This window comes from Manis javanica, chromosome 14, assembly GCF_040802235.1.
Source record: "Manis javanica isolate MJ-LG chromosome 14, MJ_LKY, whole genome shotgun sequence".
Classification (NCBI taxonomy): domain Eukaryota; kingdom Metazoa; phylum Chordata; class Mammalia; order Pholidota; family Manidae; genus Manis; species Manis javanica.
Window position 1 is genome coordinate 31,115,038 of NC_133169.1, and position 20,934 is coordinate 31,135,971.

The following is a 20,934-nucleotide window of genomic DNA, read 5'->3' on the forward strand; positions in this document are numbered from 1 at the left end:
CTTAAATTTAATTTCAAATAAAAATTCTACAATTTTTCTCCTTCCCACACTTTGTTATTGATGTCACAATTTACATATATTTTATATTGTGTATCTAATAACATGTTTTAGAGTATACTTTTACCACTTTATTCTAGATTTAAAAATTAGTTACACACCATTATTATTGTATTACAGTCTGTATTTGTATTACTTTTAGTGGTGAGTTTTAAATTTTAATGTTTCTGTGTGGCTATTTAGCCCCCCCCCCTTTTTTTTTTTCAAATTTAAGAATTCCCTTTAGCATTTCTTCTAGCCAAGTCTACTTATAATGAACTACCTTAGCTTTTCTTTTTTCTGGGAAAGTCTTTATTTCTCCGCTTTTCAAGGATAGCTTTGCCATGCATAGTATTCTTGTTTGGCAGGTTTTTTATTCCAGCCCTTTGCATGCAACCCCTCTTCCCTTCCTCCCCACACTGCTTCTGATAAGAAATGCACTCACAGTCATGTAGAGTTTCCCTTGCATGTGATTAATATTTTTTCTCTGGCTTCTCTCAAAATACTCTCTTTGTCTTTGACTTTTTACAGTTTGATTATAATGTGTTGTGGTCTTGTCTTCTTTGCATGCATAATATTTAGGACCTTTTGAGCTTCTTGAATATGGAGATCCATTACCTCCTCAGATTTGAGGAGCTTTCATTCATTATTTTAAATAGAATCTTTATGCCCACCTTCTTTTCTTCTCCCATAATGCATATATTTATTTTCTTGATGATATCTCAAAGTCCCCTGTGCTGTCTTTGCACTTGCTCATTCTTTTCTTTTTGAACTTCTTACAGGATAATTTCAAACAATCTGCTTTGGAGTTCACTGAATCATTCTTCTGGTTATGTTGTTGAAGCTCTCTATTGAAATTTTCAGTTCAATTACTATATTCATAAGTTTCCAAATTTGTTTAGTTCTTTTAAAAATATTTTCTGTCTCTTTGTTGATAATCTTGTTAGGGTCATCCATTGTTTTACTGATTTTATTTAATTATCTGTATCTTTTATAAATCACTGAACTTCTTTAAGACAATTATTTTGAAATTTTTTAGCAAGCATTTCACTGATCTCCATTTCTTTAGGGATATTTACTGGAGAGATATTTTGTTTATTTGATTTAGTCATGTTTTCCTTATTCTTCATGTTTCTTGTAACTTTGTAGCTTGTGGTATGTCTGCACCTTTGAAGAAACATCTCTTCCAGTCTTTATAGACTGACTTTGGAACCAAAAGGCATCCATCAATCAGTCCTAGTAGTGATTCTGGGACCTTTTTAAACTGAAAATTGCCTGCTCTTTTTCTTTTTTGTAGCTGCCCCCACAAAACTATGACTGTCATATCAGTGCTCCAGGTGAGATAAGAGAGAAACTGGTTCCTGGAGCAGCTCACTGAACGGCTGGGGTTTGGGAAGTGCACTCCTATTCCTTCCTCCTTTGGGAGAAGTTTCAGGACCTTCTCTGAATCTCACAGGGCTGTGCTGGACTGCAGAAAATTGCCTGACTTCCTTCTGCTGTTTTTAGCTGTCTTAGCCTCTGAAATATGCTTGTTTCTCAGTGCTCCATGGACAGAAGACAGAAACTTACCCTTTGGACAGGGCACTCACAGGATTGGGATACTAGGCAGTTGCTCCACTCTCCACTTCTCCAAAGGTGGCAAATGGCCTGAGGTGATACCTCTGTGCTGAGGTGTGCTGACTTTAGGGAGGGCCTGATACAAGGAAGGTGAATTGCTCTTCTTACCTGTTTCAATGAGCTATTCTTAATTTTGTGCTCTTCTGGGATACTGCAAATTCTTAACTGTATTGTGGACTTCTAATAAAAATGTTTTGGTCCATGTATTGTTGCTAAATTCGTGTTTCTGGAGGTCTGATGGCTGGCACTTCCTATTCCACTATCACTCCTTAAGAATCCTTGAGGTAAATGGATGTGCCATCTAGAGTGTGCCCTCTTCTCATTAACATAAGTTGTCTCTACCTGATGCAATAGTGTACAACATATTGGTCAAACCTGCTGAGCTGTAGCCTGAAAGAGGTTTTTCTGGATTATGAACATTTCATTAGTTGCCTATATTTCTTATTTCTTACTGCTTATTACAGTCTCTCTCTGGTCTCACAAGTGAAATTTTTTCCAGCCTGATATAAGCTTGCATATGCAAAATATAGTGTTCTGGTTTTCCAGAATTTTAAGCAATATTGAGTTTATTTCTGTTTGTTTGAATACTTCTTGAATTATTCAATGAAATCCCATGAGCTGATTATATTTGATGAAAGGGTTTTATGGTTATATGAAGGGTATATGAGAGGAATGGAAGGAGTTAAAGTCACTGTTGAATCTAGATTGTAGTTAGATAATTTGCCATGATAACGAGTTTGAATATAGGAGAGGCGTTATCATTGGTTGTTTTTTCTTTTTTTTTTAAAATCACACTCATTTTTATTAGAAGTAGCCAGATTAAGAAAATAATTAACAGTTGGCTTGATTATTTGCATAAGTGCAGCAGGAATAGTAATTGATTACATAGGATCTTATAATGTGCTTTGCTGGAACTTTTTTTTTTTTTGAGAGGGCATCTCTCATATTTATTGATCAAATTGTTGTTAACAACAATAAAATTCTGTATAGGGGAGTCAATACTCAATGCACAATCATTAATCCACCCCCAGCCTAATTCTCGTCAGTCTCCAATCTTCTGAAGCATAACAAACAAGTTCTTACATGGTGAACAAGTTGTTACATAGTGAATAAGTTCTTACATGGTGAACAGTACAAGGGCAGTCATCACAGAAACTTTCAGTTTTGATCACTCATTATGAACTATAAACAATCAGGTCAAATATGAATATTCGTTTGATTTTTATACTTGATTTATATGTGAATCCCACATTTCTCCCTTTATTATTATTATTATTTTTTTAATAAAATGCTGAAGTGGTAGGTAGATGCAAGATAAAGGTAGAAAACATAATTTAGTGCTGTAGGAGGGCAAATGTAGATGATCAGGTCTGTGCCTATAGACTAAGTATTAATCCAAGCTAGACAAGGGCAACAAAACATCCACGGATGCAGAAGATTTCTCTCAAAACAGGGGGGGTGAGGTTCTAAGCCTCACCTCTGTTGATCCCCAATTTCTCACCTGATGGCCCTCCTGTGACTGTGCCTGTCTTAGGTTGTTCCTCCCTTGAGGAATCTTTCCTGTCTCTGGCTAACCAGTCATCTTCCTGGGCCGTACAGGGAAATGTAAAGTTGGTAAGTGAGAGAGAAGCCATATTGTTTGAAAAGCTTAGCTTTTTACTTCTTTGCAGATTTATGCCCTGTGGCTTCTATGCCCAGCATTTATCTTGAGGTATCTTTACCACTTGGAGGATTTATGATACTCGGTGAATTCGATCTGAGGCACGAATTCTATTTAAGGGTTGTAATTAGGAAGGAAGAAGAAAAGCTATAGAGGTAGCAGAGGGAAGAAAACATGGGAAGATTGATTATTTCTTTGACATATCTTCTTTGTAGAGTACCTTAAGCATGTATAGGTTTTAAACTCCTAATTAAATTGCGCACACACATTAACATAATAGGAATACAGTTACATAACCAAAGCAGATCTATAATTACCAGCTATCTCCAGTGAGTTTTTTTTTTTTTTATCATTGGTTGTTTTAATCACTGAACTGGAGGAAGCATATTGTCATGGTAAAAAAAAATCACTTCGATAACAGCATGGAATGGCAAGTGACTGAGGCATGGAGACCAGTAATGACACTATTAAACTGGTGCAAGGGAGAGGGAATGAGATTCTGACCTAAGACTGTGGAAGTTGGGGATGGAGAAGAGTAGAATTGAATCAGTGCTTTTCAAAACCTTTGAGAGTCATATGGATCCCGTTGGGATCTTGGTAATTGCAGAGTTTGATTCAGTTAGATGTGGGGTAGGGCTTAAGAAATTCTTTGCCACCAAAAATGTTGGCCTGGACTTTGTATTTTATTTTGATGAGAAGTAATTTGGTGGCATATCCTGTGTGGTGGCAGAGGGGCTGCCTCTGCACCCTCTGGACTCCATTCTCCTTGATACGGTGTGATGCCTTTGCTGGGGTGCTGACTTTAAGCTTCTTTGACTTAGATGAACTGACTTGTAAGTCACAGCTCAGACTGAGATGTCTTTCTCTACCAACTGCCTTCGCATAGTCCAATCAGCATTAAAGACAATACTCGTTTTATACCACCAAATACTGCCAGTCATTGACCTTGCTGGGCACATCACCCTTTTATTTTGTTCAATTATTAACTTTTGTAACTCTTAGTAGTTCAAATATTGATTATTCTGCTTATCCACTTGGTAGATCAAAGAGTTTCACTTATGTATCCTCAAGGTACTTCTCACTTGTTACTAGTTTTTGTTTCCTACCTTAGACTTGAGATATAAGCACACCTTTTAACTCACCAGGATGTTGCACATTCTTATTGAAATTGAATTTCTTTTTTTAAATTGACATCCTGGCTGTTTAAGCAATTATAGTAATAAGACACATCTAAATATTGTCATGTTACTTATTCGAATTATTTGTTTCTATACAAATTAACTATTTAATTGAGCCAAATCGTGAAAACATATCACTAGGTTGTGTTCAGTTGCCTTAAAATTATGATCATAATCTATAATCTTTACTATGTTTATTCTACTCTTTTCTCTTTTGAATTCTTACAGCTCAAATCTTGAATAAACTCCAGGGTTCAGGATGGTTCCTATATGTCCAGCTTTGTGTGGGGATGGTTGCAGTATATTTTGGAAGATGGGGAATATGGGCGTATAATATTTCTGGGATCATGCAAAGGCTGTGGTTCTTTCAGGAATTGAATGAGTCCTATATGCTTCCCAGAGGTATAAAGTGCTAGCTTTCATCCAAGTTTCCAATTTTTTGTGTGGAGTTTTATCATTAGTTCCCCACCACAATATTCTACTTATGGGAAACCTAACTCTCTGAAGCTCAGGTTCAGGGCTGGTACTTAATATTGTAAGGAAGCTTCAAAGGATGGAAGTACAGGTGGTGCCAATTAAAAATAGAGAAATTAAGAGTAATGGAGCCTTAGCAATCCAACTATGATTCTAAAGCAGTTATAAACAGGACATCAGAAATACCTCGGATGGCACATGACATGTAGGAAACCATTGTTAAGTATTTTTGAATGAATGATAACTCCAAAACTAAGACCTCTTGACACATGAGCTCAATTTATTTAGGTTGAATTAAAGTTAGTGATTACAACTGGGCATATCTTCTTTAATCTGACAGTATCATCAGCCTAGCACCTTTCTTAGGGCCCCTACTACTTCTTTGTTCCTAAGACTGTAAATCAGAGAGTTTAGCATAGCTCTTAGAATAGGGCCAAGTACAAACAGGACCTGGTCCAGCTTGAGATTATCATAGGAACTGGGCCTCATGTAGACCACCATGGTGAGGACATAATAGAGGGTCACCGTGTCAGATGGGAGGAGCAGGTGGCCACGGCTTTGTCCCTTCCCTCAGGGGAGTCCATGCGGAGTACAGCAAGAAAGATGGGAACATAAGAAGACATGACGAGGGACGAGGGAACGAGGAGCAGCACAACGCTTGTCATCACCACAGCCTTCTCGTAGGCAGAGGTGTCCTCACAGGCCAGTTTCAGGATGGCCACGACTTCACAGAGGAAATGGGAAATCTCTCTGGAACCACCGATGTGGAAGTGCAGGGCGTGGGCGGTGTGCAAGTGATGTAAGGGCGCCGCCCACCCCGGAGACGGCGGCCGTCTGTGGACAGATCCTCTGGCTCATGATCAGGGCAGACCTCAGGGGCTTACGGATGGCCACATACCGGTCACAGGATATGAGGCTGATGAGGACGCGCTCGGCAGTTCCTAGAGTCAGGAAGAAGAAGGTCTGGGTCCGTGAGATGTCGCTCCTCCTGAGAGGAAATCAGTCGTCATCTTGGGCTCAGTGCTGGAGAGGAGCGTCAGGTCCACGGGAGGCAGCTGGCCGCGCAGGGACTGCGTGGCGTGTGGAGGCCAGGATCCGCCCAGATCCGGAGAGTGAGGACGGAGTTCAGGAAGAGGCCGCGGTGGGAATCACAAGCACAGCACCAGTACAAAAGCTGATATTTTTGTATCCAGAAGAAGCCCTAGGAGGATGAAATCTGCTCCTGAAATGTCATTTCTTTTACCCATGTCTGTGTCTTGCTGTAAATAACTAACAGAAGGAAAACAATGAGATACTGAGGAGGGTGACGGGCAATGGATGTAATCCTTCAAACCCCTTCCCTTCTCATCCTTAACCAGGATTCATTGGCCAATGCAAACATGTCACAGAAGACATCTGCAATTTTCACAGGTGTTAACTTGATTTCTTTCCCCCCCTCACACCAATTCCCATGAAAGAATCACTGGTTACAGGAATCAATACATCCCACTCTAGCCCAGTGGCCCAGGTCCCCTGGAGCACAAAGGTAGTGGGTCATCAGAATAGCCTGGGGAAGCTCCTTAAGGTAAGTTCCCTTGCAACCATCTTTTCCCCAAAATTTTATTGCCGGGTTTTAATAGGACTTATTTTAACCTAGCAACTTGTATGGTGCTAATACTCCTGATCAGAAGGTCTGTTTGGAAACCAGCTTAATTATCTGCATCAAAAGGCACAAAGAGATAAAGATCAGTTGCTTTGGATTATGTGACTACCATGTGAGAGAAAGAATTGTTTAATTATAGTACACTGCCTTCATCACTGATTTCTACTTTAACAACTGATTATACTTTACATCATGTTGTTTTCTGCTAACTTAATAAGGCTGTAAAATTCTACAATTGCACATAACCCTTCCTTGTTTCAGGATAGACATGCTAAGCATTTTGGTGATCGCTCAGTTCCACCTTTCATTAAATACTTCATAATGAGGAAATACTGTTTCTTTAAATTCAGGTTCTCTGGGTTTAAGCACCGTCCATTTTTTAGTTTATGAATTCCGCTAACTACAAACATACATAAAGTTCCATGCACAACATCTCCCTGTAAGACATGGGTAACATTTTTAAAAAGACTTAGATTTCCTCACCTAACCTTTACACCTAGTCTTCCCATTTTAGTCAGTCACCCTTCATATTCATCCATTGCACAATACCAGATCCTGAGGGGTTATCTTTAACTCTTATTTTTCCTCATTTCCCCCTCCCCACCCAGCCCATTCATGTCCTCTTGATGTATATTCAAAATATGACCTTATTGTGACATTCTCACATCATTGTCACCCTATGTTAAGCCACTGGCACTTGCCTGGCTCTGTGCCAAAAATAGTATTTGTTTTTAGAATCTGAGTTTATTTTTGTTGTTGCTTATTGGTTGATTTATTTTATAAGTGTGGGCCTGTCAGTTATTGAAATGGTCTTGGGATCACCCAGTCTTTCATTGCGCTTTTATGCACGAAGAGAGTGAGGCTCATAGAGATTCAGAAACTTATTTTGAGTTACCCAAAATGGTAGTGTAAAAGGCCTGGTGTGAGAACACATCTCTGAATGACTCCCTGAACCCCTTCCAACATAGTCATTCCATTTACTCACATCTGTATCCATGATGTATAGTAAACGTCTCTAAATCAATGTACGTGATAATCTCCTGTAAAGAGGCTGTAAATGAAGGGGACACAGAACTGAACACGTTTATTTCTCAGAATGTAGATTATATAACTACATTCTCTGTATTATTGATTCACCATCTTTGTATTGTCTCAGTTGGTGTATTTCAAGTAGTTTATGTACAAAGTTTCATTGAAGGAAAATTTCTGAAATTTTTCTTGTGTGCATTTTTGTTTAAAAAGGCACTCAAATTCTGCTCAGTACAAGGTTGGCCGAGAAGAAAATTCTGTAATTGCACCTATCATTTCCTTGTTTCAGGATAGACGTGCTAAGCATTTTGGTAATTTCTCAGGCCCACCTTTCATTAAATATTGGTCTGCAGAGCTAAAGGATGCGCAAAGAGCCTCTGTAAGCCCAGTGCTGAGCGTGCCGTCTGCGGAGCGTGCTCTCTGGGCAAACCCGCACCTGGTCACAGTGGTACAAACTCCCATGTCACCAGTGCCCTTTTCTGACTTGGGAAACCTCTGTTATTAGTGTGAATTCAGACCCTTACTCTCTACCTCACATAACATTGAAAATGAAGAGGAGTCCAACCCCTTAATACGTTATTTAATTTTAAAGCACAGAGAGCATATTCTCTTGCAGGTGAGTGACTGGCTGATGCGCAGTTGCTTGGCTTTGACAACGTTGTAAAATACACGAAGCGCATCACGCCGTCCTGCCCACCAGCCGCGTCTCCGCTGGGTGCCTGGTGCCCTCCTGTATTCTGGCACCGTTCCCCCTGCAGCACTTCGCTTGTGGCGTGGCCCTCTGAACAACTCTCCACCCTTCCAAGATATAAATGCCTTTTCACCTGATACACACAATGACATAAATGTTGTACTACTTTTGCTGTGGAAAAAGCTGACTGTCGGAGACGCATTTGGGGAAGAAACCACGGTATCTCTCCAGTCACCTTCTCCGCCCTCCCAGTCTTTCGTTCTTTAGCGCTTAGCTTATCCTCCCGTCTTTGGTCCCGCACCTGTTTTCTCCCTTCCTTCCCCCTCCGGCGTGGTCCGCCCCGCACACTGGCCTTGGTGCTCCCTCTGCTCCCGTCCCCGCGGTCCTGCCCCCCGGGGCCCTGCCCCCCGTCGCCCTGCCCCACGCGGCTCTGCTCCCGTCCCCGCGGCCCTGCCCCCCGCGGCCCTGCTCCCGTCCCCGCGGCCCCGCCCCCGCGGCCCTGCCGCCCGTGGCCCTGCCCCCCGCGGCCCTCCGCTCCGTCGGACCCCAGAGGCACGCTCGTCCTTGACGTCCGCTCTCGCTGCCGCCGCCCCTCGCGCTGTTTCTGCCCTAAAGCATTCTTGTTCCCTCTTCCTGGTGCCTGAAGGGAGGAGAGGAGGATGCAGGGAGGGCCGGAGGGGTGGCCCGGCTCTTCTGCGTGGACGCCCCTGTCTGTCCCGTTAGATACGGTTCCCTGACCCAAGAGTCCCGTCTCCCTTTTCTTCAGAGAGAATTCAGTCGGTTCATTTTGTTGAGCGATTTAAACAGTACTGCTTTGGAGAAATTTCTGTGAATAGATGGGCCTCTAACCAGCTCTCCGATTTGGCCGTGACGCGCAAAGACGTCATCACCGTCCACCTCTGCTTTCCGGGGAGGCGCCGGCGCCGTCTGCGGCGAGAGGAGCACAGGACAGCTCTCCCCTTTCAGACCTCCTTCGCTGAATCGGGTTTATCACCGGCTTAAACAAAACCTTCCTGGCATATTATGAATGCCTTCATATTGAAAACTTTGCTTTGAAGAACTTGTTTTGTCACCTCTCCTCACTCACCACTGCCCTTCAGATGTGTTTTCAAACATGATCTTTTCTGGGTCATGTTCATTTTCCCTATATTGAACATTCGGTTAAACAGGAATAAAAACTACATGATGTCTCCTGCTCTAGAAAATAAAGAAAATATATGTTTGGCAGTGTTTTTCTCAGGTACATGTCCCTGACTTTAAAGTATGGTGTATACTTTATCCCAGGGAACAAAATGTACTCTTTTAGTTAGCCACTCAGCAATGAAATATTTGCTCCAATTCAGGTTTTCCTAACTGCATCAGAAGTACTGGGGGCCTGGGGTCTTATTTGACATTTACCTTCCTGGGTGTACCCAAGACCTCCTAAATGAGAATTTCTGGTAGTGGGGTCCCAGTAGAAGTACTTTACCTAAGCATCCAGATGCACATACTGCAGATTTATTTTTGGGGACTCAATGACCTGACTTCATTCTGTTGTTCATCTTCTCCAGTGTCAGCTCTAAACAAATGTCATATACCAGGACGGGTGTGCTTGGCCCCTTGAGACCCAAGGAAGTTTCTCCTTTGAAATGGCATTGAAAAGACTATTGTGTAGCTTTCTTTTTATGAAGAGTTTCCCTTTATGAGGTTATGGCATTCTCACAACAGTCCCATGACGGGTGTGGGGGAGAGGGCCATCACAGTTCTACAGAGAAGGAAAGAGGGGGTGCAAAAGAGGCGACTCATCCTCGGAACAGTGGATGAAAGTCATTCTACTTAATTTTAATAAATGAAATAAATATATTAGTGGATCAGTTATAGATTCTTAAATTTCGTAGACAAACTCCACTCCCTTTTCTTTTAAATTTGGAGTAAATTGCCTTAATCATCCTCCAAACTCTTTGTTCCGGCATGTTGGGGAAGGTATCTCAGGTTGTGGTAATTCTTAATTCTGTATTCATATCCGTTTTCCCCTACATCCCTACCCAGGTAACATTACTGCATTAGCCTCAGTGACTTTTTCATCCCTGACAACGACCAGAACTGTAGGTACTTTCAGCCCTTTGCCCTAACCTCCCACGCGTTCCAGCTGCTCACTGTTGAGAGGACAGTGGGGGCGCTCATGCTCTGTATTGTGCAACCTGCAAAGCAAAGAGGAAAGATCATCAATGCTGAGGTCCAAGCAGACAGGTGTTCAGGCTTCCCTGTTACCAGCTGGAGAGTTCTTTGGCCTGTTGGTGAGAAAACAATCCTAGGAGTAGAGGGCTCTTTAGTGGAAAGGAGAGATGGAAGGCAGCCAGCCTCCCAGGTTCAGGTCTGCCAGTACCCACCCAACCCCCTTGTGACTGTTTGCCTGGGGGGACCCATGGGGCTTTCTCTCTCTGGAGGGTTCTGCCTGTGATTAGTTCAGGAGGATTTGAACCCTGGGTGAATTACTACTAATAATCGTAATAAATTGTCACATCTTTAAAAGCAAGAAATAAACCTAAAATTATAGGCAATTTACAGAAACGCAATGCCTTAGTGTATTTTAAGTCATACCCTGTTATGAGGCATGCCAAGCCCTCCATGTCCCTGGAGCTGAGCATCTGTGTGGTCTGAAAGGTGTGGGATTTAGATCTGAGATACGGGCCATAACAGAGAGTGATGGTTAGTCAGGAGCCCATTCTATCTCCCCTGGATGAATGGTCCCCAGGCCTATGGTTCATTATTATAAATAAAAGGTTCAGGGTGTTTGGTGAGTGAGGCTTAAATTTAGATTCATATTTTATAATTGAGAAAATAGGGTCTCACACAGTTTACTGGAAGATATTTTCCCCTAGGCTTTAGATAAAAGGTTACAATTTGATACTTATAAATCAGTCTTTAAGGAAAAGTAGGCACTCAGAATGTTTTCTTTCCTCAGACTATCTCAAATCACATTTATCAGGATTTTTGGGTCTTTAATTTTTATACAATTAAAAACTCACCTTGTTCTCACTTACATTATGAATCTACCTATGGTGGGCTCACTTGTAAGTTAATTCTATCAATTAGAGAGAAGGACAATTATGGCTTTGGAAATTCAGCCATGCATTTGATCATAATAAAAGCCAATTAACTTCACCTGTAGAATATCAATACACATAGTATATGCCTAACCCAACAGTCAACCTGTTACATGTGAGCTAATGTTTCCAGGGTCTGATGGTAAATGGCTCAGCACAACACTGAGATGTACATTTTTAAAATACACATACTACCCTAATACACAGCATAATTTGCTCTAATAGATTGCCCTTCTTTTTAATTCAAATAATTACATTAGTATTCAAAATAAGCAAATACTCAACACGATACTTTGAGAGATTAATACATGGGATTGGTGGAAGAAAGAGTTGGGGCAAAAGATCAATTGAATCCTTCAGGAATGAAATAATAGGAAAAGAGAAATTTAGGAAAATGTATTCTCATAGCTGCAACATATAAATATTCCTTTCATCAACCATGAGGTAATATTATGAGAGGCCATTTAAAGAGACAGATGGTATTTAGGCTTAAGAAGGACAAATTAGTACTCAATATGTATCAAGTCCTGCCCTTACTCCTGAGCAAGGGTCTTGCCCTAGACCCCAAAGTAGACTCCACTATCATAGTCATTCGTATACAAATACTGCTTTTCTGTCTCATAAGAAAGTTGTTGAAAATTTGGTAACCAATTGAACAAACAGAAATTACTAGATAGGGACTTAGGAGTAGATCTTCTTTCTTTTAGGCCATTCATTTTGAGAGAACTGCTAACATTTTTGCATTAAACAGATCGGGTATTAAATAAACCTGATTCAGTGGGATCTTTAGCTTTATATGGGCCACATCCTGATTACAGGAAACATGTTTTCTGTTCTCTGCCATTAGCAGTACTGTGGTATAAAAATAAGAAATTTGTTCATGGTGAAGAATTCTCAATTCAGGCATCAATGAAAAGAGAAGTAAAACCTCTTATCCAGATACTTATGGACAATTTAATACCTTGTAAGCAGATCATGAATTCATTCACTCATTAACTTAAGGAAAATTTGTTACTTGTCTGCAGTGTATCAAATTTCATTGACATAAATCAATGAAAGTCTCAGAAGGCTAATATCTAAGAATGTTAGATGAATCTAGACTAGGGATGAAGATTATTTTATTAATAATTACAATGCAACATGATACTTTAGTGAGGGCACCAGGGGTCCGCAGAGTAACTATGGGAGTCCAAAGATTCTCGGCATGATCATTTAAGGTATAAACAAGGTGAGAGGTAATCTAGCAACATTTTCCGTGGGAAGATCCCACTAGATTTTTGCTGGGTGTGGAAGGATGGATAAAGTATTCTAAGTGAAGTAGAGGACAGTTAAAGACATTAGACAAGGGAATATGATGCCACGTGTTACTAGGTGCCTCCACCCTCCCTAAGAAACCAGATTGTGAATGAATAGAGAGTTCCTCAATCAAACAGAGAACAGTTAGGCTTCAGCCCTGTACCAGCAGTCCCTGAAGGAAAAAATGGCACACTAAAGTTAAAATAATTTGAAAGCGTGCTAATGTGAGAAATATTTATCTATGTGGAAAGGTGAGGGCAGGCTATAGACAAACTACAATGAATAGTATAGAACACCAAAGTCCAGATGGGACAAAAGGAAGGAAGGAATGCAGGAATCAGAAGGGGAGGGTCAAGTTGAGAGGATCTCTAAAAAATGTAGTAATCTTTGGGGGATGGAAATTTGAAGTATAGAGGTTTTGTGTGAAAATTGTTATCAGCATAAAAGAAACTAGTAACATGTTTTAGTAGACCTCATGGTAACCAGAAAGAAAACTTACAGAAGATCTTCAAAAGAGAAAGGGAGGGAAACCAAAGAAGAGCACCCCCCTCCAAAAAAATCAACAAATCACAAAGGAAACAGCCAGAGAGGAAAAAGGGAACTACAAAACGGTCAGGGATCTTTAAGGAAATGCTAACAGTAAGTCCTTACCAATCAATAATGAATTAAAACACATACAAATAACTCTCCAATCAAAAGACACACAGTGGCTGGATACAAACCAAGACATGACATTATATTGCTTTTTAGAAAAAGCTATATGTTTATTGAAGTATAGTTAATACACAATATTATATCAATTTCAAGTATGCAACATAGTGATTTGACAGTTACATACATTATTAAATGCTCTCCCCAACTAGTGTAGTCACTGTCTGTCAACATAGTAAGGTATTAGAGAAATAGTGACTTAATCTCTATGCTGCACTTTTACCCCTGTGACTAATTTATATTATGGTTGAGATTTTGAGGATATTTACCCCATTCACCAATTTCACCCACCCACACCAACTCCTCCCCCACGGTACCTGCCAGTCAATTCTCAGTGTCTGTGAGTCTATTGCTTCTTTGCTCATTTAATTTTGTTTTGTTTTTTGGTTCTACATATGAGTGAAATCGTATGGTATTTGTCTCTCTCCACCTGGCTTACTTCACTGAGCATAATAATCTCTAAGTCCATCCATGTTTTTGCAAATGGCAGGATTTCTTTATTTTTCATGGCTAAATAACATTCCATTATATATGTGTAGCACCTCTTCTTTACCCATTCATCTATTAATGATGCTTTATTTGTGTCCATAAATTGGCTATTGTAAACAACATGGCAATAAACACATGGGTGCATGTATCTTTTCAAAACATATTTAATTTTCTTTGGATAAATTCCTAGATATGGGATTACTGAGTTGTATGGTATTTCTATTTTTAGTTTTTTGAGGAACCTCCCTATTTCTTGCATAGTGGCTGCATCAATTTACAATTACACCAACAGTGCAGGAGGGTTCCCTTTTCTCCACATCCTCACCAACACTTTTTATTTCTTGCCTTTTGGATAGTGGCTATTCCAACTGGTATGAGGTAGTATGTCATTGTGCTTTTGATTTGCATTTCCCTGATGATTAGCAATGTGGGATCTTTTCATGTGCCTATTGGCCATATATATGTATTTGGAAAAATGTGTATTCAGGTCCTCTGCACATTTTTTAATAGCATTATTTGTTTTCTCTGGTGTCAAATCCTATGAGTTCTTTATGTATTTGGGTTGTTAACCCCTTGTCAGATATGTCATTTATGAATATATTCTCCCATACTGTAGGGTGCCCTTTTTGTTTTGTTGCTGATGTCCTTTGCTGTACAGAAGCTTTTTAGTTTACTGTAGTCGCAACCTGTTTGTGTTTTCTTTCATTTACCTAGACCAGAGAGACTTGTCCAAAAGAAATTACTCATGCTTATGTTCATGAGATTTTTGCCTATTTTCTTCTGAGACTTTTATCGTTTCATGTCTTATATTTAGGTCTTTAATCCATTTTGAGTTTACTGTTCTGTGTGGTGCTGGGAGTAATCCAGTTTCATTCTCTTGCATGTAGCTGTCCAGTTTTCCCAACACCACTATTGAAGAGACTGTCTTTTCTCCATTGTATATTCATGGCTCCTTTATCATACATTAACTGAACATTTATGGATGGGTTTATTCCTGAGATATTTTATTCCATTGATTTATGTGTCTATTCTGCCAGTATCATACTGGTTTTTTTTTGCTGTCATTAATGTACAATTACGTGAACAACATTATGGTTACTAGACTCTCCCCATTATCAAGTCCCCACCATACACCCCATTACAGTCACTGTCCATCAGTGTAGTAAGATGCTATAGAATCACTGCTTGTCTTCTCTGTGTTATACTGCCTTCCCATGTTCACCCCCTACATTATGTGTGCTAATCATAATTTCATACTGTTTTGATTACTGTGGTTTTGTAGCTTATCTTGAATTCAGGAAGCATAATACCCCCAGGTTTGTTCTTCTTTCTCAGAATTGCTTTGGCTATTTGGGGTCTTTTGTGCCTCCATATGAATTTCAGGATTATTTCCTCTAGTTCACTGAAAATAGCTTTGGTGTTTTGATGGAGATTGCAATGAATCTATAAATTGATTTGGGCAATATGCCAGTTTGCTGTTAGAATATAGGAAAGGAACAGATTTTTGCATATTGATTTTGTATCCTGCAATTTTGCTGAATCCAGTTATTTGTTCTAATTGTTTTTGGTCATGTCTTTAGAGTTTTCTATATATAGTATTGTGTCATCTGCAAATAATGACAGTTTTACTTCTCCTCTGCCAATTTGAATGCCTTTTATCAGTTTTTTTGTCTTGCCATGGCTAGGACCTCCAGTACTATGCTGAATATATGTGGTGAGAGTGGGCATCCTTGTCTTGTTACTGATCTTAGCGGAAAAGCTTTCAGCATTTCGCTATTATGATGTTGGCTGTGAGTTTATCATATATGGCTTTCATTATGTTGTGATACTTGCCCTCTGTACCCATTTTGTTGAGAGTTTTTATCATGAAAGAATGTTGAATTTTATCAAATGCTTTTTAGCAGCTATTGAGATGATCATGTGGTTTTTATCCTTCCTTTTGTTAATGTGGTGGATCCCATTGTTTGATTTATGAATATTGTACCATCCCTGCATCCCTGGAGTAGATCCCACTTGATCATGATGGATGATCTTTGTGATGTATATTTGAATTCGGTTTGCTAATATTTTGTTGAGGATTTTGCATCTATGCTCATCAGGGATATTGGTCTTTAATACCTTTTTTTGTGGTGTCTTTGTCTGGTTTTGGTATTAGAGTTATGCTGGCTTCATATTCCTCCTCATGTACTTTCTGGAATACTTCAAGAAGAATGGGTATTATATCCTCTTCAAATGTTTAGTAGCATTCATCTGTGAAGCCATCTGGACATGGATTTTGTCTTTTGGGGAGTTTTTTGATTACTAGTTCAATTTCATTGCTGGTAATTGGTCTGTTCAGATTTTCTGTTTCTTCCTGGGTCAGTCATGGAAGGTTGTATTTTTCTAGGAAGTTGTCCATTTTTTCTAGGCTGTCCAATTTATTGGCATATACTTTTCCATAGTATTCTCTAATAATTAATTCTTTGTATTTCTGTGGTATCTGTTGTGACTATTCCTTCTTTGTTTCTGATTTTGTTTATGTGTGTATACTCTTTTTTTTCTTGATAAGTCTGGCTAGTGGTTTATCTATTTTGTTTATTTTCTTGAAGAACCAGCTCCTGGTTTCATTGATTTTTTTTCTGTTGTTTTATTCTGTATTTTATTTATTTCTATTCTGATCTTTATTGTGTCCCTCATTTTACTAACTTTGGTTTCACTTCTTAATTGTGAGTGTAGACTGTTGATTTGGGATTGTTCTTGTTTCTTGAGGTAAGCCTGGACTGCTAGGTAAGTCCTCCTTAGAACTATCTTTGTAGCATCCCACAGATTTTGGGGGGTACCTCTTAAATTTTGGGCCCTATATGAATTTCTTACCCTAGACCTGACCGTGATAGAAATGACAAGGTTTGAACAAGGCAGGAGTAGACTTGACTGATAGAAGCAGACAGGAGAAATGAGAACAGAAGCAGCACTGACAGAATTGGGATTGTGCTGTGCATGTGAAGTTCATCACATCTGGAAGTGTTGTGAGCTATTCTACTGAAATAGTAAATGTACCTTCGTGACACTGACCCCTGGTCAAGGCATAGACATACTGATTGATAATGATCAGTAAGCACGGGTCTGAGGACTGTTCAGTGTGGTTTTCTCTAGCTTGTCAGCACTGCTTATTGGTAACAGTGAGAATAATTTTTGTATAATGCATCAGACTCCCAGAGGGATCACTTATTGGGGTGGACTATAAAGCAGGAATATGCCTCAATGGAAGGCAGGAGATAAGAAACCCTGGCAGAGATTCCATTATGAGCTCCCTATTTCTGAGATATTCCATGCATGTGTCACCAACATGTGGTCCAAGTTAGAAAGTGCATCCTGTGTGGCTCTTATAGGAAGGACAATTGAAGTTTATGCCTGGCCTCTTTGAACCCATTGCTTTGAGGCAGCCATTGGCTGGGATGATACCTTATTTAATGTGATTATGACATTGTATCCTTTTATTTTCAACAAACTATGAATTTGTAAGTTGCCATTTTAGGTCCTGTGAACCTCCTTGAGTAAGAGTGGAAAACCAGTAAGACATTTTAAAAGTGTTGTAACAATAAGATATTCTTATGTAAAAAGTAAACTTTTGGTGAAGGTGGGAGCCTAGTAAACATAATGTTCTTCATGTAATTGTAGGTTAATGATAACAACAACAACAACAACAACAAAAAGTAAACTTTCATCCACATCTTGTATCATATACAAAAATAAGTCAAAATAGGTCATAGACATAAAAATTAAAGCTGTAAAATTTCTAGTAGAAAACCTTTGTGGTCTTGAGTTATCAACATGACACATAAAAGAATAATGATAAATGGGCTTCAACATTAAAAACTTCTCTTTAGAAGACACCTATGATTCAGTCATTCTAATCTTAGGTATTTACTCAAGAGAAATGAAACCATGTGCTCATAAAAAATACATTTTCATTGTACTGACTACTGACTTTATTAGGAAAAAGCATGAATTTCTCAAAAAACTAAGATTACAGTTTTAATTGTAGTAGCCCCCAAATGGAAACAAACTTTATGTTCCTCAATATGGAGACAGATAAACAAATTTTGATGTGTTTATGCAATAGAACACTACTCAACAAGAAGGAATGAACTCAATGAGGACAAAGCTCAAAATAATTATGCTGACAGGTATCAAACAAAAAGTAATACATACTTTATGATGCCATTTATTGAAAGTTTCAGAAAATGGAAACGTTAAATTACAGAAAGTGAACTCACATTTGCTAAAGAGGGCAGACAGGAAGCATCAGGAGGGAACAATGAGGCTGGGACAGGAGGAGAGTCTCTGGAGTGGTGTGGATGTTCATTCTCTTGTTTGTGTTGAGGCTTTCACTGGGTGATATGTCAAGGCCTACCAAATTGCATGCACTGCTTTTTTAAATAAAGAAGACAAGAAACCCGACTTATTTTTTTCATTGAGGTACATGTAATAAAATGCACACATCTTAGCATACAGTTTAATGATTTTTGAAATGTGTATACACTCATGTAACCACCACCGTGATCAAAGTAGGAAACATTCTCTATTTTTTCACTTTCACCTACTTCAGCCATCCTCCCACTCTCCCCACTGACGGTGACCACCAGTCTGTTCTCAGTGTTTATGACTTAAAACAAATTTTGTCTTAAGGTATAATTGACATACATAATATTAATTTCAGTTATATAGTAATTCAATATTTATATGTTTTGCAGAATGATCACTATAATAAGTGATCACAATATACATAGTTATAGGTTTTTTCTTGTGAGAAGCTTTAAATTTCATACTCAGCAATTTGAAAATATTCAGTACAATATTATGAACTATTCTGGCTAAGCTATACATTATATCCCCATGACTCATTTATTTTGTAGCTGGAAGTTTGTGCTTTTTAAGCTCCTTCATCCATTCTGCCTATCCTCTAACACTTCCAATTTGGAAAACACCAATTTGTTCTTGGGATCTGCCAGCTCTTTCTTTAAGACTCCACATATAAGTGAGATCATATGGCATTTGTCCTTCTCTGCTTCACTTAATTCACTTAGCACAATGCCCTTGAAGTCCATCTACATTGTTGTAAATGAAAATATTCCTTTCTTTTTTAGGGCTTCATAATAATCTATTGTACATATATACCATTTTTCTTTATCCATTTATCCATCAATGAATGTTTATATTTTTTTCTGTATCTTTGCTATTGTAAGTAATGTTGCAAAGACCCTGGGAGGGTGTACGTATATCTTTTCCAACTAGTGTTTCCATTTTCTTAAGATAAATACCCAGAATTGGAATTGCTGAATCACATGGAATTTTATTTTTAATTTTTTGGAGAAACTGCATACTGTTTACCATGTGGCTATAAATCATTTTCCATTCCCCAAAACAGCAAACAAATGTGATATTTTGGTTGATGTGGTGGATGATGTTGATGGATTTTCGAATGTTGTACCATTCTTGCATCCCTGGGATGAATCCCATTTGATCATGAAGGATGATCTTTATGATGTATTTTTAAATTCAGTTTGATAATATTTTGTTGAGTATTTTTGCATCTATGTTCATCACAGATATTGGTCTGTAATTTTCTTGTTTTGTGGGGTCTTTGCCTGCTTTTGGTATTAGAGTGATGTTGGCCTCATAGAATGAGTTTGGGAGTATTCTCTCCTCTTCTACTTTTGGAAAACTTTAAGGAGGATGGGTATTAGGTCTTTGCTAAATGTTTGATAAAATTCAGCAGTGAAACCATCTGGGTCAGGAGTTTTGTTCTTAAGTAGTTTTCTGATTACCAGTTCAATTTCCTTGCTGGTAATTAATCTGTTCAGATTTTCTGTTTCTTCCTGGGTCAACCTTGGAAGGTTGTATTTTTCTAGAAAGTTGTCCATTTCTTCTAGGTTATCCAGTTTGTTAGCATATAATTTTTCATAGTACTCTGTCTTGATTCTTTGTATTTCTGTGGTGTCTATAGTGATTTTTCCTTTCTCATTTCCGATTCTGTTTATGCATGTAAACTCTCTTTTTTTCTTGATAAGCCTGGCTAGGGGGTTATCTATTTTGTTTATTTTCTCAAAGAACCAGCTCTTGCTTTCATTGATTCTTTCTATTGTTTTATTCTTCTCAATTTTATTTATTTCTGCTCTAATCTTTATTATGTCCCTCCTTCTACTGACTTTGGGCCTCATTTGTTCTTCCTTTTCTAGTTTCATTAATTGTGAGTTTAGATTGTTCATTTGGGATTGTTCTTCTTTCCTGAGGTAGGCCTGTCTTGCAATATACTTCCCTTTTAGTACGGCCTTCTCTGCATTGCACAGATTTTGCAGTGTTGAATTATTGTTGTCATTTGTCTCCATATATTGCTTAATCTCTGTTTTTATTTGGTCATTGATCCATTGATTATTTAGGAGCATGTTATTAAGCCTCCCTGTGTTTGTGGGCTTTTTCATTTTCTTTGTGTAATTTATTTCTAGTTTCATACCTTTGTGATCTGAGAAGCTGGTTGGTACAATTTCAATATTTTTGAATTTACTGAGGTTCATTTTGTGGCCTAGTATATGATCTATTCTTGAAAATGCTCCATGTGCATGTGAGAAGAATGTGTATTCTGCTACTTTTAGATGAAGTGCACTGTAGCTGTCCATTAGGTCCATCTTTTCTAACATGTTGTTCAGTGCCTCTGTCTCTTTACTTATTTTCTGTCTGGTTGATCTGTCCTTTGGAGTGAGTGGAGTGTTGAAGTGTCCTAAAATGAATGCATTGCATTCTTTTCTTCCCTTTAAGTCTGTTAGTATTTGTTTCACATATGTAGGGGATCCTGTTTTGGGTGCACAGATATTTATAATGGTTATATCCTCTTGTTGGACTGACCCCTTTATCATTATGTAATGTCCTTCTTTGTCTCTTGTTACTTTCTTTATTTTGAAGTCTAATTTGTCTGATACAAGCACTGCAACTCCTGCTTTTTTCTCCCTATTAGTTGCATAAAATATCTTCTTCTATCCCTTTACTTT

General features: G+C 38.8%; 1 protein-coding gene across 1 annotated transcript in view; it reads left to right on the top strand.

Annotated features, from left to right (window-relative positions):
- Positions 1–1,073: 1,073 nt before the first annotated feature.
- The window catches only part of LOC108385899 (olfactory receptor 2AE1-like), a 51,528-nt gene continuing 31,667 nt past the window's right edge, over positions 1,074–20,934 (top strand). The window contains exon 1 of the mRNA XM_073221905.1: positions 1,074–6,529. The gene's annotated coding sequence lies outside the window, so the exon portion shown is untranslated. The remainder of the gene's footprint in view (positions 6,530–20,934) is intronic.